Genomic DNA, 15921 nt, shown 5'->3' with positions numbered 1-15921 from the left:
TTACTATCTTTGTTATGGTGATCTGGGATCGGTGATTATGACCTGCTGAAAGTTCGGATGATGGTTAGTATTTTTAAGCAATGAAGTATTTTTTAACTAGGGTACGTACGTACGTTGTTTGCTTAGACAGTGTACTTAGACATAATAACTTTGCTTAGACATAATGCTATTGCTACTACACTGCAGTGTGACCATAACTTTTATACACAACAGGAAACCAAAAAATTCTTTTGGCTTGCTTTATGGAGATATTGGCTTTATTGAGGGGGTCTGGAGCCAAACACACAGTCCCTCTGAGGCATGCCTGTGTATGACTCACCTCCCATCCACAGTAACTGCATGGAGTTTGCCTCCACTCTATTGGGAAAGAAGCTACAGAGGGAAGGGGGTCTAGAATATACTGTCTTATCAGTAAAGATCGGCCTTGCAATCCAAGCCCGGAGCGGAGAGGGGCTTGCTGGGGCTTCACAAGGGAAGCTGTTGTTCAGTGAAATGCACTGCCAATGCTTACCTCTTTGAGTGGCAAGAAAAGGAACAGTATCTTCCGAGATTCTTTCTTGGAAATTCGGCGTGGTAGAGTGAGAGGGACTTCAGCTTTGAGGCCAGGCACATTCAGTTTAAATGCCACCTTCGTCAGTTACTGACTGTTTGACAATAAGTTGCTTAATCTTTCTGAGCCCCCATTTCCCCGTCCGTAACATGAAGGTCATACCTGTCTCATAGAGTCGTCATTGCTGATGATATCATGAGATGATGTACACGAACGCAGCACCCAGCTTAGTAAATGTGTCATGGTGGTCTCACACTTCCGGTGCATATAGGAAGTTGGTTAAGAACAAAGATGCTCTGCCGCCTTTTAGTTGTGTGACCTTGGGCAAGTCACCCCACCTGTCTGTGCCACAGACTTTTCCCTGGCAAAATGATGAAATGATAACAGACCTACTCTCTAGGCTCCTTGTGAGGATTCAGTGAAGCGCTTAGAACAGTGTTGGGCTCGGGTAGAGTGTTCCGTAAATGTCGGTTGTAATCGTGACCTTTCCCTGGGGGTAGCTAGATGATGCTTCAATAAAGTGCTTTGCTCTGGTTTGCAGGAACACACTGGCCATGAGTGGAGACTTTCAGCCCCTCCCCAGGTATATCAAAACAGACTCTTCCTTGTCCGAAAGGGACACTGCCAAGCTTGACCACCAACCCTCGGGGTCTCCTTCGGGAGGTCAGGTGACGTTCACAAGCCCTTCTGGAGCTAGTACTTGCTTTTTTTGTTGTTGTTGTTATTGTTTTTAAGATTTTATTTGTTTATTTGACAGAGAGAGAGACAGACAGCAAGAGAGGGAACACAAGCAGGGGGAGTGGGAGAGGAAGAAGCAGGCTCATAGCGGAGGAGCCTGATGTGGGGCTCGATCCCAGAACGCCGGGATCACGCCCTGAGCCCAAGGCAGACGCTTAATGACTGAGCCCCCCAGGTGCCCCTGGAGCTAGTACTTGTGCCGATAGGCAGAACCCAACAGAACTTTCCAGTCTCTCTGCACTTTGGACCCCGGGATTTGAAGAACAACATCTGGACAACAGGGCAGCTAGAGACTGACTGGCTCTTCCACTCACCTCCTGCCTACCCGTGACCTTACTGAGCAGCAAATCACAGACTGTTTATTGTGGATGCTAGGTGACCAAGAGTAGTGTGGCTTTCCCATACACTAGTCGCTCTCCTAAACCTTTGCTTATGCTGTGCCCTCCACCAGAAACATTATTCCTCCCACGTCTACACCCGAGACAAATGCTACTCATCATTCTATCCCCAGCTCAGATGATACCCTTGGGAACCTTCCCCCTTTCCTCTATCTGGGGGTCTCCCGGTCTTGTGCAGAACTGTGTTCAGACTTTGAGGATGTAGTGGTTTTCACAGCACATTATAGTTAAGGGAGTTCGTGTCTGCGTCCTCCCCTCTGTTCAATGTATCTTGAGGGCAGGGTCGATCTCTTCCTTCTAATCATCGTCGGCACCTGCCACAAGGCGTGGCATACAATAATGATGCACCCAATGTCTGATGCCTAAGTGAATAAATGAATGAACAAAACATACATTAGCAAGCAACTGGGAAGAAGAGGGAGGTAATTGTTTCAAACTCAGTGTGGCTCAGCATCTCTTGGGTGCCACAACAGGGAGATGTTTCCCTGAAACCTCACTCCTTCCAAATGGGGGTGTCAGCTGTTTGGGCTTCTCCTCAGGTCCTTGCCCTTGGCGACCCAAGTCACCTGGTGCTAATGCATTTCCAGCTTAGACCTGGAGCATTCCCGCATAATCTGTGAATGTAAATGATCTGTCATCTTGACCAGCAAGGTTAAAGCAAGGTACCTCTTAAAAGAAGGATCTGAAGAGCCTCGGAGCAGCATGGAGAGTTCAAGTACAACTGTTTTATAGGAAAGGTCAAGTTCACCTTGTGTCGGGCACTTGGGCTAACAGTTACCGAGTAAAGGAGACAATACCATAAATTTTGCAGGCTTTTTAACTCCTGGCGTACTCCTCCCTCTCTAAGCCCCTTGATCGGAAAGACACTTTCCTAGGCTTCTGAGAACGTGGACTCCCTCGCGATATTTTCTTTTGCCACAGAGCCCACAGGGAGCTCGGTGCTTTTTTTTGTTTTTGTTTTTATTTTCCCCACTGCTTCCTTAGTAAGGTTCGTTTCCAGAAAACAGCCTGGGTCCAATTTATTTTTTTTTAAATGCATTTCCTATTTCAAAGATAACTTAAAAAAAAATAAATAAGTGACAGGGCTGCAGTCTGCAGCTGGACCAGAAGGGGGAGGCTGAAGGAAGTGGATTCCTGCAAATCTGTAAAAAAAAGTACTTGATGGGGTGGGGGGGAGGGTGAGGGGAGAGGGGGTAGTTAGAAATGCTGCGGAGAGGAAGAGAAGGAGGGGTAGAGAAATCAAAATAATAATAATAAAATAATAATTGCAGCCATCATTTTAGTGTGCTCGATGCTTTACATATGTGGGCACATTTAATCCTCCCGACAACCCCAGGAGGTAGGTATTAATATCCCCATTTTTCAGATGAGGAAATCAAAATGCCAAAAAAAGAAACCCTTCAAACTTTCAATTTGTACACTAATTTTAAGGCAGTTGGATTGCCGGGCTATAACCAAGTCATTTCATAAGTAAATACTGGCGGTTTGATTTTTTTTCTTTTTTTAATTTTTAATGTTCACTCTTCCAGGCCCCAGGTCAGTAACTGAGTATGTGGGAAGTCTTTTAAAATACCAATGAGGGCGTTTCAAATAGCACAGCTGAAAACCACTACTTTTCACACTGGGCTTCATTCAGAGTTCAAGGTTGTACATTTTTCTCCCACACAAATTCAACAGAACAAGAAACCACAAGAATTGAGTGTTTTCCAAGTCTAACTAGGGGAATGTGAACGTCAGGAAAAAGCACGAGGGGAAATTTATTTGAAAGCACTTCTCTGAAAAACTTCGCCCCTCAGTTTCCTGGCTTCAAGGCCCTGAATCTGTCTAGATAGTTAACATACTACACATCACCAGTAGCCTTCGATAAATACTCAACAGTATGAATATTGTGGTCAGTTTCCTGATGGGTCTAATACTTGTTAGAGTTTTCTAGATGAATCACTTCTGTTCTATCCAGAGTCCCCACCATGACCAGCGCCATACCTGCCCTTGGCGTGAACCCACCAGGTTAAATTTTCTCAAAATGTACTAAACGGCAGTCATTTTTCTATCCAATGCATCTCTGCGACCAGACTGTGTATGCCCCCAAATGTGTCCTACAGAGATTTCCACATAGGCAGGATTTAGTGAGTGTTGCTGAAGAAATAAATAAATGAACTTCGGCAGACTGTATATTTGTACATTGAGGTTTTCTTTTAGCGTGAGGGCTTGGGGTTTGGGAACAGGAAAAGGGGCGGGGGGCGGGGGGGGATAGGGTTTTGGTTTGTTGTTGTTGTTGTTTTTAATCTTCATATCCCCCATTATATTTCAATTGAATTTGTCAAGAGGCTTGGAGTTTTATTTTCCCAACATGAATCACTGAGGACCTAACAAATTAATTACCCATCCATCCTGCTCTACTGAGTGAGGTCATGGGAGAATGGATGGGTTCAGCCGACCTCTTCTGGACAGTAGTGTCACAGGCCCCATTTAAGAACTTGAGTTCAATGCCAAAATTGCCAGTTTGGGTTAGAATCAGACTTAAATGTATCTTATTATACACAGAGGCACACAAATGCAATATGTCATCTTTAATGGTTCAGAACAAAGCCTAAAAAAATAGTGTCCTAGCACAGATGAATTTTATAACCTTTGATATATGGCTTTCATTATTAACAATAATTTCTGTAACTGCATCCAAATTCGGGAAGACACCCAATGAATATTAATTTTATTTTTGATTTATTTTCTGTGCCTGGTGGCTCCCTATAGGGCAGACCTGCATTCCCAGCGTCCTTTTTGCCCTGAGAACCTCCACCCTCCAGAGTGAAATTTTCATAGTCCCGGGAACAGCCTGGTTCCAGGAATATACCGCAATTCAGGTTTTGCTTTTCTGATGGAAACTGAGGGTTTGGGTTTTTTTTTCCCCCATTGCATTTTCTTACCTCTTTCTATTTTACAAAGATTCCCCCCTCATCCACCCTTTGTCATTATATTAAAATCTAATTGCAAGACAACTCTCCTCACCTAAGTCATCAACAAAGCCCAATTATTTCTAATGCATGCAGAAGGGGGAAAAAGTGCCAAACAATAAAAAGGCACGCCGTAACCTAAGCCTTTTTCACAGTCAGGCTTCAAGTTCACATGTGAATTTATGCCAGTTTTGACATTAGCCGAAAAAATTAACAGTTCTAAAAAATGAAACTCTCACAAAAGGGGTTTTGTGTTTCAAGCAGAATAAATTATAGTGTGATGTTATTAAAACACTTAGTTGTTAAGTTGCCAAGAAAATCCAGTATATTCACACAGACTCGAGGACCTGTCTCCATGCAAAGTAATTAAATTAGATTTATGGGCTGCATTACATCAGTGTTTGATAGTTCATTTTTCCTTTCTTCATATTTTGCCCTGCTTTATTAGAGCATGTGACAGATGGTAAAAATAGTGTGAAGTTTCTTGGCCCTGTGCTAAATCCCCTTTCGGTAGTATATCTTTCTTCTGTCAGTTCTCCCCAGCGATGATAAATTAACCTCTCTCTTTGTATCCCAAGTGTGGCAGTAAAGCTCTCTTTGACACAGCAGTATCACTTTATCTTAATCTGTGCTGTTGCGAGCAGAGAGGGAGATGATGCAATCACCACCATGAGTTTAAAGAGAAGATTTATCGTGTCAGAAAAAGGGAGGATGATTAATATAATATGCATCATTATATTTTTCATTTTGTCTCATTTGTCGCCTTCTCCTCAGCCAAGGCAAGGAGTTCGCCAGGGTGGGCCGTCCTCTAGACAGCCTTTCCCCTCGGGCTGGTCTGTGGGGCTGCGCCTGGGGACTAGCAGGTGGAGAGTGGCCGGTCCTCCTCCTGGCTACCCAGCCTCCACCGGGCCCCTGGGACCTTAGCCGGCTTCCCGCCTCTCCCCGAGGGAAGCAGCAGGACCTGGGGCTGCTTGGCCCAAGGCTCCGTGGGAAGGGAATGTAACTAAGGTCACGGGGCATTATTTGAGGTGGATCAAATCATCAGAGTGTGTCCTGAGACTAAGCAGGAGTTGGGGTCCCCCAGCCCCTAGGAGACCCTGCTGGCAGGAGCAGAAGTTGTGCCGTATGGAATGTTTCTGTAGGAAGGGACATCATATTATTATCGCCCTCATTACAATGAAGCTATAGTCTCCTTAAGCTACTCCTTGGCTGTAGCTGAATTGCTTCTGTCTGGAAACTGGCTTTGTGCATTCAGCTCCATAAGCATTTATTGGCATGGCCCAACATGACAGGCACGGTGTCAGACTCCCAGCGGCAGATGGAGACGTGAACTGAGGGCCTCTCCCTGCCCTGAGGAAGCTCACATTCTGGCCAATGGGCAGCCGGAAGCCAAATGCAGGGAGATTCACTCCCTCCCAGGTCCTCCCTGCACGGATGGTGCCAGGGGACGGACCCTAGATCCCACTGAGGGAAGGTCCCAAAATCAAGGGAAGCAGATTCGCTGCAGACAAGACGAGCATAATTCGAGTAATAATGCGAAAGTGTCATCTGGAGTTGAAAGGAATCCTTGCACATCTCCCAAAAGTGAATTATCCTTTTTAGTAAGTGAGTGATCACAACTCCATTTCTCTGCTTTAAAAAAAAATCTGGATTTTTCAGTATTTTCTGGAAGCAAGGTAACCCCCAAGAATCCCAGCCAACTGAAATATTTTCACCTGGTTTTCCTTAAAGACTCTGAAAGAACCACATGGCTGGAGGCCTGTCTTCGCTAATCTTACCTGACCAATCGGTGCCTCCCCCTCTAGGACTGCCCTCCCTACCCCTCACCCCTGGAGGGGCACCGGCAGCCATGTTTTCACTTGCACTGGGTGACATGCCCCACCCTCAGCATAATCAATTGGACGAGGCCTGGACCAGTTGGGTTCTCTGTCTTCTGGGGGTTTGGAATTGGGGCAGAATAACAGCCAGAGGGCTGGAAAAGGAAAGAGAGAAGTTCAGTTGCTGGAGGCAGTTATCATCCGCCCTAAGAACCAAAAACCCAGGTGCCAGAGCAGATACATTTGCAGAGAGGTGCAAACGAGAGACTCAAGAAGAGCGTCCTGGGTCCTGATATGATTTTCCATGCACCCCTTGGGTCCTTGAATCCCAGGAGACTACCTTGTACCCTTAAAATAAATACTCCTTTTCTTTTCTTTCTTTTTGTCTTTATTTACAAGGTGGTAGAGCGATGTGTGGGGAGTTTGAACAAAAGAATGACAGACTCAAAGCTCTCTGTTGATGTGAGTATAAACAAGTGTGGACTCATGCAATTAAATCATTAGAATTTTAGAATGAACTCCCCAACAAGTTAAGCTAACAATGAAACGGGATGCCTTACAAAGCCATGAGCTCTCCATTATTCAAACAAAAGCTGAATTTCAATTTCATGTAAAGGAAGTCTTGCCTTCACTAAAAGATAAGACACTCAGGGCAGTTTTCTGGTGTATTAAAAGAGGGGAAATACCAAAGTTAGTTAACAGAAGAAGAAAGAAAATATAAAGAAAGAAAACATGCTATCCAAATGAGCCTCTTTCCTTTTTGAAAATATTTTTAAACATTTTATTTTCTCTCGAATACAGAAATGGTCATTAATTCACCTCTCAATTAGTATGGGGTGCAAGACTGCTAGGAATAAGGATTCACTTACTGACTGAAGTTCAGCCTGGACCGTTTCCTTATAGGAGAAAAAAAATGTAAGGAAGGACATGGAAAATATAAGGAATCGTGGAGGAGTCTACAAGGGTAAAAAGTCATCATAAGATATATTAATATATCTAAGTTCCAAGTGTGGTAAGCTGGACTCCATCTCACGTCCCATGAGACTCCCTTGTGCCCTCAAAAAAAATAATAAAGTCCCATTGTTTTTTCTTAAATTAGACCAAATTGTTTTCTGTTCCTTGTACCTAAGGGTCCTGACACACATGTGTTTCCCCTGGTGCTTCTGGCCCGGTCAGCTGGGCTTCTTTTGCCGTCCCACGTCTGCCTTGCTCACCTTTGCATTCCCCAGCTGGCTCAAGGTGATTCTTTGACCAGAAACGCCCACCCTGATGGGTAGTAAGGAGGGCACGTATTGCATGGTGCACTGGGTATTATACACAACTAATGAATCATCGAACTTTACATCAGAAACCAGGGAAGTACTGTATGGTGACTAACATAATATAACAAAAAAAATTTTTTAAATTAAAAAAAAAAAAGAAANAAACCCCCCCCCCCCCCCCCCAGCATACTCATAACTCGGACCCCTCCTCCATCATGAAAATGACTCCGGCCTCATTGATGATCTGTCCCTTGAGTTTCTCCTTAGAGTCCATGCCACACAATTTTAGCAATGAATCTGATTTTGTAATGTGTGCTGTGGTGCTATGAGGATTTTGTCTCCCCCCAAGAGACTGTGATGAAGGCAGCAACACGTCTTCAGAGTCTTAATTGTATGTCTTGCGATGCCTGCACCCTGTTCCCCAGCAGGACTCCTGACTTTCTGGCCAGGCTGGGGAGAGGGGACCAGAGACTGGGGCAGCCTTCATTGAGATGGAGCTGTAGGGTCTCTTCTCTTGTCCTCCTCCCCAGCTCCGAGGAGCCTCTTCTCCACCATCTTGCACAGGGCTCAGGCCCTCACTTTCAGCAGGATCGGAGAGTAAAAACATCGCTGTGGGGTATGGAAAAGGTGATGCCATTTATAGGAGAACCAACATGGCTGCCAGAAAAAGTAGGGTCAGCTAGCAGAGATAGGGAGTGATGTGCATAAACCCAAACTTTGGATGAACTAAGCATCATTTCAACTTAATTTTGGAAATCTAAATATATGGAATGCATTAGCTGATTTTATTTTTGGCAGCAGACTTAACCATTCTAATCATGTTTTGCTCCAGCGAATTTTAAAATTAGTTTGCATTTCCTAAGCACACATCAGCTGGGTGAGGGCTGAGGGAGGGGAGAGGAGGGAGAGGGGAGAGGGGGATGCTAGGAGAAAGCCAGGCTGGGATTAGAACTTTCCTGGCAGTTGCTTCATTTAAGTGGATAATCCACATGCGGATAAATGAAGCTGACTAGCGTCCAGTCCTTGGCCGAGAAGAATCTGGTTACTGCTGTGCAAATAGACACCTGCATACCTGCCCAAGGGAATTAAAAGCAAAGTGCCAAGTTAGGGAAGGAAGACGGGGAAGGGCGATTTACTGCCTTCGGACCTTCTGGGAAAAGGGGGAAAGTGCAAAAACAAATTTTTTTTATTTTTAAGATTTTATTTATTTATTTGAGAGAGAGAGAGAGAAAGCATGGGTGGGTGCGGGCAGAGGGAGAGGGAGAAGCAGACTCCCTGCTGAGCAGGGAGCCCTACCTACTGACCAAGGGACTCGATCCCAGGACCCAAGGATCATGACCTGAGCTGAAGGCAGACACTTAACAGACTGAGCCACCTGGGCACCCCCAAAACCAAAATTTCTGGGTGATGAAAAATGTTCTCTACTTATTCGTAGGGTTGAGTAATCTATTATTGTCCGCTAACGTGGTAGTGATTTTAAATGACAGAAAAATCCATGTTTCTTTCCAGGGTTCACTGTGCTTTACAAGCATGGTTTGTTTAGTCTCAATCAGATCTGGGAGGTGGGGGCGGACCCAGATGCTTATACCTGAGGTGGCTGACACGTGTCAGAAGTCTTTTCCAAAGTCACCCTCAAAGCTATTATGGTGACAGCCACTGCCACGTGTGGGACCGCTGCTGTGTGCTAGGAAACGTACGTATTATATCTGATGTCTTCATCACAGTCCTGCAGCTTTGACCAAACAGCCATTTACAGATGAGGAAACTGAGTCATGGAGGGGTTATGTCATGTTGGGTATAGTCACACAGCCAGAAAGTAGTTGAGCCTGTCCCCTACTGACGGCGCTATCTCTCAAGAAATAGACTACGCTTTGGGCTGGAGAACGGAACAGAGTTCATGCTCCAATCCCCGTTTAGGCAGAGTGGAGATACAGAAACCCCAAAGGTGGCAGGCTTACCAGTGCTCCTGGGACTTCTGTGCTCCCTGTCACCTAAGAGACTGTCCTTAATTGCCAGCTGTCCCTGGATGAGCAGCTCTGGCCTTGAGACTGAGAGCAGCCCCCCCACATTGCTTGCTCAGTAGCCACTTTAAAGGTGAAAAAGAAAGCGTGCAAGCTAATGCACCTGGCCTTCATCTTCATTAGATTCTGCCTTTACAGACCGACCGTGGTCTGTGGTCCCTGTGGGCTAACTGCAGGACGACATTGTTGGAGGGTTGAGAGAAGATCAGCAAAGAGGAGTCTAGTTACAATAAGGATGGGAAACACACTAATGAAATGTATATGATTAAACCAACACTAACCTAAGGACTGTTTAAAAGAGAAAAGTTAAGTGGTGTATCCATCAGGGTTCTCCAAAGAAACAGAGCCAATTAGCAGATACATGTGTGTTCATGTTTATATATACCTACACACACACATATTTGAAATACAGAGGTAAATTTTAAGGAATTGGCTCACATAATCGTGGAGACTGGTGAGTCCGACATCTGTAAGGCAGGCCAGAAGGCTGGAAACTCAGGCATGAATTAATTGCTGCCATCTTGAGGCAGAACTTCTCAAGGAAAGCTCAGCTTTTGGTTTTAAGGCCTTCGACTGATTGGATGTGGCCCACCACCTTAAAAACGGTGTGCTCCGTTATATAAGGTCGACTATAGAAGTGAACCGCATCTTAAAAATACCTCCACAGCCACACCTAGATCAGTGCTGGACTAAATTACTGGGTACTCTAGTCAAGTGGACACAGACCATTAACCCTCACAGTAGGATTACTCTAACAGAACTCTTCTTACTCTGTTCTCTCCCAATAACTACATATATATTTTTTACATGGCTGTAAAAAACTATATTACAGGAACGTACTACTTTTATTACACATATAAGACACGTTCATTGTAGAAAATTTGTATACATAAAAATTTGCCATTCTAATTTCTTATGTAATTTGTAAACTCTTTTTCATACTTATAAGGCTGTCCCTCCATGGGATTATGGATGCCATAAGTACAGGGGACCGTGTCCCATTGTCTTTTTATGCCTATCATTAATTACGGGGCCTGGCACCTACAAAGTGCTTGATATGTATTGGTTAGAAGGCTGGGCTTCGTTGCATAAAGTTTGAAATAGCTACATAATAATCAAAATAATATCCTAAAATTCTCTCAGCTTATCACCTGTTCTTAAACATGTAGATTGTCTGTAAGTGTTTCTCTTTTCCTATGATACGTTTACTCCTAAGAACGTCTTCGTACACATACATTTTTCTTACATTTGAATAATCTGAAAAGGCTTGTTTATTCACGTTCTCCTTTAGCGTACCGTGGCCGTAAACAGTCACACCGATTAGTCAAACCAGTGATTAATTTACAGGAAAGTATGGGTCAAAGTGATTATTTGAAAGACACGTTGAGACTAGAACGATAGCCGCATAAGAAAAACTAGTAATTGTGAAGCTCACTACAGAACTGTCCCAGACAACGTCGAGCTCTGTTAAGTATGGCAGGTTTTTGCCTGTTATCTCTCTGTCCCACAACCGCCCTCTACGATAGTGGGGCTGGGAGTCTGCAAACTACTTTTCCCAGCTTCCTCTGACAGCTGGCTTCCTGTCAGGTTTTGCCAAACTGGCAGGAAAACCAAGATCTGAAAGGAGGGGAAACGTCTTTGTGCCTCTGTCTCTCTCTCTCTCTCTCTCACTTTCTGCTCTCTGTCTCTCTTCCCCTCTCCCTCTCTCTCAATCTCTCCACTCATTCCCTGGCTTTCTCTGATGGTGTTTCTTACATTATCCCAGCTTCTGAGGCTGTGATCCGCCCAATGATCCACCTTAGGTTCTGGAAACCCCATCAGCACCCTGTTGCCCTCCAGCCTTAGGCTATCTCTGAATTACTTTAATCTCTCGCACTCTCTCTTTTACTCTTTGACTTTCCAAGATCTGTGTAATCTATACCCTGTATTAAATATCCTTTTTTTTAAATACCTAGGTTGGCTTCTGTTATCCTCACTAGACTCTGATTAATATGACAAAGACAATTCTTTATGAGGAACTGCTGGTTTTGCCTACTTGGGTCTTCAGCAGTCAATCCAGGTACACTCTTCCAAAATGTCTCTATGTAACTGTATTAATCATGTTTTTTATTGCCTGTATTTTATGATGTTTGCTTTCTTTTAAGATTTTACTTATTTATTGGTTTTTGAGTGAAAGACAAAGCGCACAGAGATGCACATGATTGGGGGGGGGGCCACGGGGGAGTTGGAGGCAGAGGGAGAGAAGCAAGCAGACTCCGCCCTGAGCACAGAGCCCAACTTGAGGCTCGATCCCATGACCCTGAGATCATGACCTGAGCTAAAGTCAGGTATCGGATGCTTAACCAGCTGAGCCACCCCGGCGCCTCTGTTTTATGATGTTTTCCCATCTTAAAATGTTTACTGGCAGAGAGAGCCTACCCTCCCCCAGTACTAGTCCTTAGAGCTGGCAAAGGGCTCACCCAGAGCACATGGGTCACATCAAAACAGCCACCCCTTCTCTAACTCCCTCACACAAGGCAGTCGTCCCCTGCTCTAATGCACCCCAGAGCCAGGTACGGGCAACAGGAGACCACCCCTATGGCCGAAGCCCACCAGGTATGCAAACCAGCCCACCCTGCACTGTACGCTCTGCCTTGCCCTTGCCTTTCCCACAGAAACCCCAATACAGCTTCTGGTTCAGGCTTCCCTTTCCCCTCTCTTCCCCCTCTGCCTCTCGCTCTCCCTCTGCCCCTCCCGCCACGCAGGCTCACTGGCGCACACGCACGCACTCTCTCTCTCTCAAATAAATAAATAAAATCTTAAAAAAAAGAGGTTTCAGAATCAAATGAATTAAGTTAAGTACATTTCAATAAACCTCTTTACTGTGTATTAACATACTAGTGTGCATTTTGAATCTCTGTGTTTGCTAATGTTTTTTTAACCAAGTGGTCTTTATTCAATTGTCTAGTTGTGTGTGTAGATAATATACCTTAAGACATCTTAAGTTATATCCGTACGTCTTCAGTGTCATAAATATTCAGATACATCCATATGACACTTACCTGCATACACACATAGACATCTCAGAAAGCTTTCTGGCTGGGGGGAGACTGTCCCTCCCAGGACTAGCCTTTTCTTAGAAATAGCAATGGCCTCACCCAGAGGACATCTGTCATATACAAACCTCCCAACCCTGAGCGAGCCGCCAATCCTCCCATGACTGTCCTTCCAAAGACGTCCTGCCCTCCAAGCCTCCTTCTGCTTTGCTCCTTACATAGAGAGAATTGCTTATCTACAGCAGTTCTTTAAAAAGTTGTTTTCCTGTCTTCGTGAAGATGCACATCGTGAAAGGTTGTTGTAAAGACTGAACTCACGCTTTGTGGTGAGAACTGAACACAACAGAGACTATCAAACATATTGACATATTGACACGTCACTGACTATCAGGATGACAGCATTATCGGGTCTCTGCTCCCGCCCCTTGCTTCGGGCGAAATTGCCAAGCCTCTCCTTTGAAAGCCTTTGTTAGAAATCTCAGCCCTGACTTCCTCCCTGCGAGCAGGCAGGCTCCGAGTGCTGAAACATTTACCCTGCCCTTTAGTGTTCATGCTTTTCTCGGAAGATTAAAAAGGGGGTCGTGGTAAATATACAAGCAGCCGTAGGAGGAAGTTCAAGAAAACCTGAAGAACAGAGGAATCCAGCTCAGCAAGGCCTCCCAGAGAACTAAAAAGTCATTGCACATCGGGTGTGCCGTGTCTCCTCCCTCTGTCTGTCCATCTCCCCGTCGCCAGCCTGCCTCCCCCCTGCTCCTGCTCTGTCTGCATCTTTAGGAAGAGGTGGTTTTACTGCCCTTCCTCCAGCTCTGTCCAGCTGCCGCGTGCACACGACTTCCCGTGGCCATCCAACCTCGGCCTGGCCTAACCTCACCTGCCATCCCCCGCTGCCCCGTCTCTGGGCGTTTCTGCGGCTGGCCTGCTGTGCCTGGTTTCACTTCCCCAACTGTGCTCCAGAAAACGCAGACTGTGAGCGGCCTGGACGACGGTGACGCTGCCGTCCGCAAACCTGAATGCTGCCTTTTCTCTCTGAGCAACCGCGTTCTGCACGTCAGGTGACGGAAGGAGGGTTTTAAAGCCCTTTTGGCCAGAAGAGACTTTTCCTGCCTTCCTAACTGAAGTTGGCTTCAAGGCCAAACCTAAAATGGCTCCCCATTGGCATGACCTGCTCCCCACCCCCCGGGCCCAACCTCACTTCTCCACAGCTCGTACCCCCGCTTTGGCCCTGCTCACCCGGCCTGCCTTGCTTCTGTTCTACTCGCACAACTGCATAGGCTGCTCCCTCTGCGGACAATTACCCTCTCGTGTTGGCTGGGTAGTCCCACTCACGCTTGAGAGCTCAAAGCAGCCGTCACTTCCCCGGGGGTGCTCTCCCTGCTTAGGTAAACCCCCTCGCCGCCCACCACAGGCTCCGGTGGCATCACATTCCCTTTTAGATTTGTTGGAGTGGTTATTTCATAAATGACTTTCTCCCCCCATCTGCTTTTGTTCATCACCGTATCCCCAGCCCCCAGCACCTGGTGGCGTCTTAACGAGTCTCTGGCTGTATCCGTTCTGTCTCCAGCAACCATAGTACTCATTTCGAAGTGCCTTGCTTGGTCCTTGTTTCATAATTTCCTGTTCTTGTTTCGTGAATATAACGGCCTCTTTTATCTCCCGAAGGAGAGATATAATATATAATTGTTATAAAAGCCTGTGCTTGGCTGGCTCGGTCGGTCAAATGTCCCACTCTTGATTTCAGCTCAGGTCATGATCTCAGGGTCGTGGGCTCTGCGCTCAGCAGGGAGTCTGCTTGAGATTCTCTCTCTCCCTCTCCTTCTGCCCCTCTCCCACTCGAGCGCTCTCTAAAAAAATTAAAAATAAATGAAATAAATCAACAAAAGCCTGTGCTGCTGGCTCTGTTGTTTGTTTCCTTTTGCGTAAGAACTTGTTTATCACCTCTTGTTCATTTTGAAGGTTTTCCTCAAATGTTTCTTAATTTTTCACAGAGGGTCGGTCTTCTGTGGCAAAAGTTGCTCACAGGTAGCCAGAGTGGCAGCTCCCCTCTCAGTCCTGAGGAGAAGTCACCCACACTTCGAATTCTACAACATTGCCCTCTCACCTATTTTACCTCAGTTTCTCTTCAGAAAAACTCTAGGTGGTAGAAAGAACATGTTTGATGTGATCCACATTTTACAACTCAATAAACTAAAATTCTGAGAAATCGTCTTTTCCAAAAGCAAGTACTTACTGAACTATCAGATCCAAGCTCATAGCAGATGGCCTGATTACATAGTCCACACTCTTCACACCACCCTACTGCTTCCTTTCATGTGGACCTACTCAGCGGTCGGCATGTTGGTCGGGGTTTCCGGTTACAAGGGGCAGAAACCTGGTCCGAGCTAACAGACCAAAGAGACAACTTCCACAACCGAGAAAGGTAGCACACGCCCACAACAACGGCAGAGCCAGAGACCACAGCGCTTTTCAGGATTCTCTTTCTCCATCTTGGACCTCTGCTCCTCCACGCGGTGGCTTCATTCTCTCCTTCCGCAGATTCTTTTCTCCACGTGGGAAAGGTCATGGCCTCCAGGATCCCAGATTCACATCCTAGTAGCCCTGCCCTCCCACTCCCAGAGGAAAGAGAGAATTTCTCTCTCCCAGCTTCAGTTTTTTAAAATCCTCAAAAAGGACTTTGGTTGGTCCAGTGGGTGTCCCATGCTCGTGGCCTGAACCAGTCACAGTGGTCATGGAGATAAGATATTATCATTGGCCTAATCCTGGTTATGGACATAGCCCTGTGGCTGGAGGGCAGGGTCTAATTGTCAGCCAACCACTAAAATCACAGGAGCGGCTCCTCAAAAGGAGAGTGGTATTTCCCCCTTGTTTTGTGGATTGCCGAATAGGGTTTGTGTTGGGTCACTGCCCAGTAAGTTTTGCACACATAGGAACCATGATTAGCAAATGGGTCCAGAGACATAGCCATGTATTATGAAAACTAGTCGTGCTTCGGCCTGATGTAGTGGACAGAAGCTGGACTTGGGTTTCAGACTCCGGGTTCAAATCCCAAAGCTGCTGTTCGAGAACTGTGTGACCTTGGACAATATGCTTAACAAGGATACTTGAGTATTTGTTATTCTCTTGAGCAACATATTTAACTTGGCAGATAATAA

Source organism: Ailuropoda melanoleuca, chromosome 18 (assembly GCF_002007445.2).
Source record: "Ailuropoda melanoleuca isolate Jingjing chromosome 18, ASM200744v2, whole genome shotgun sequence".
Classification (NCBI taxonomy): Eukaryota; Metazoa; Chordata; class Mammalia; order Carnivora; family Ursidae; genus Ailuropoda; species Ailuropoda melanoleuca.
Note: the sequence above shows the minus strand (reverse complement) of the source record.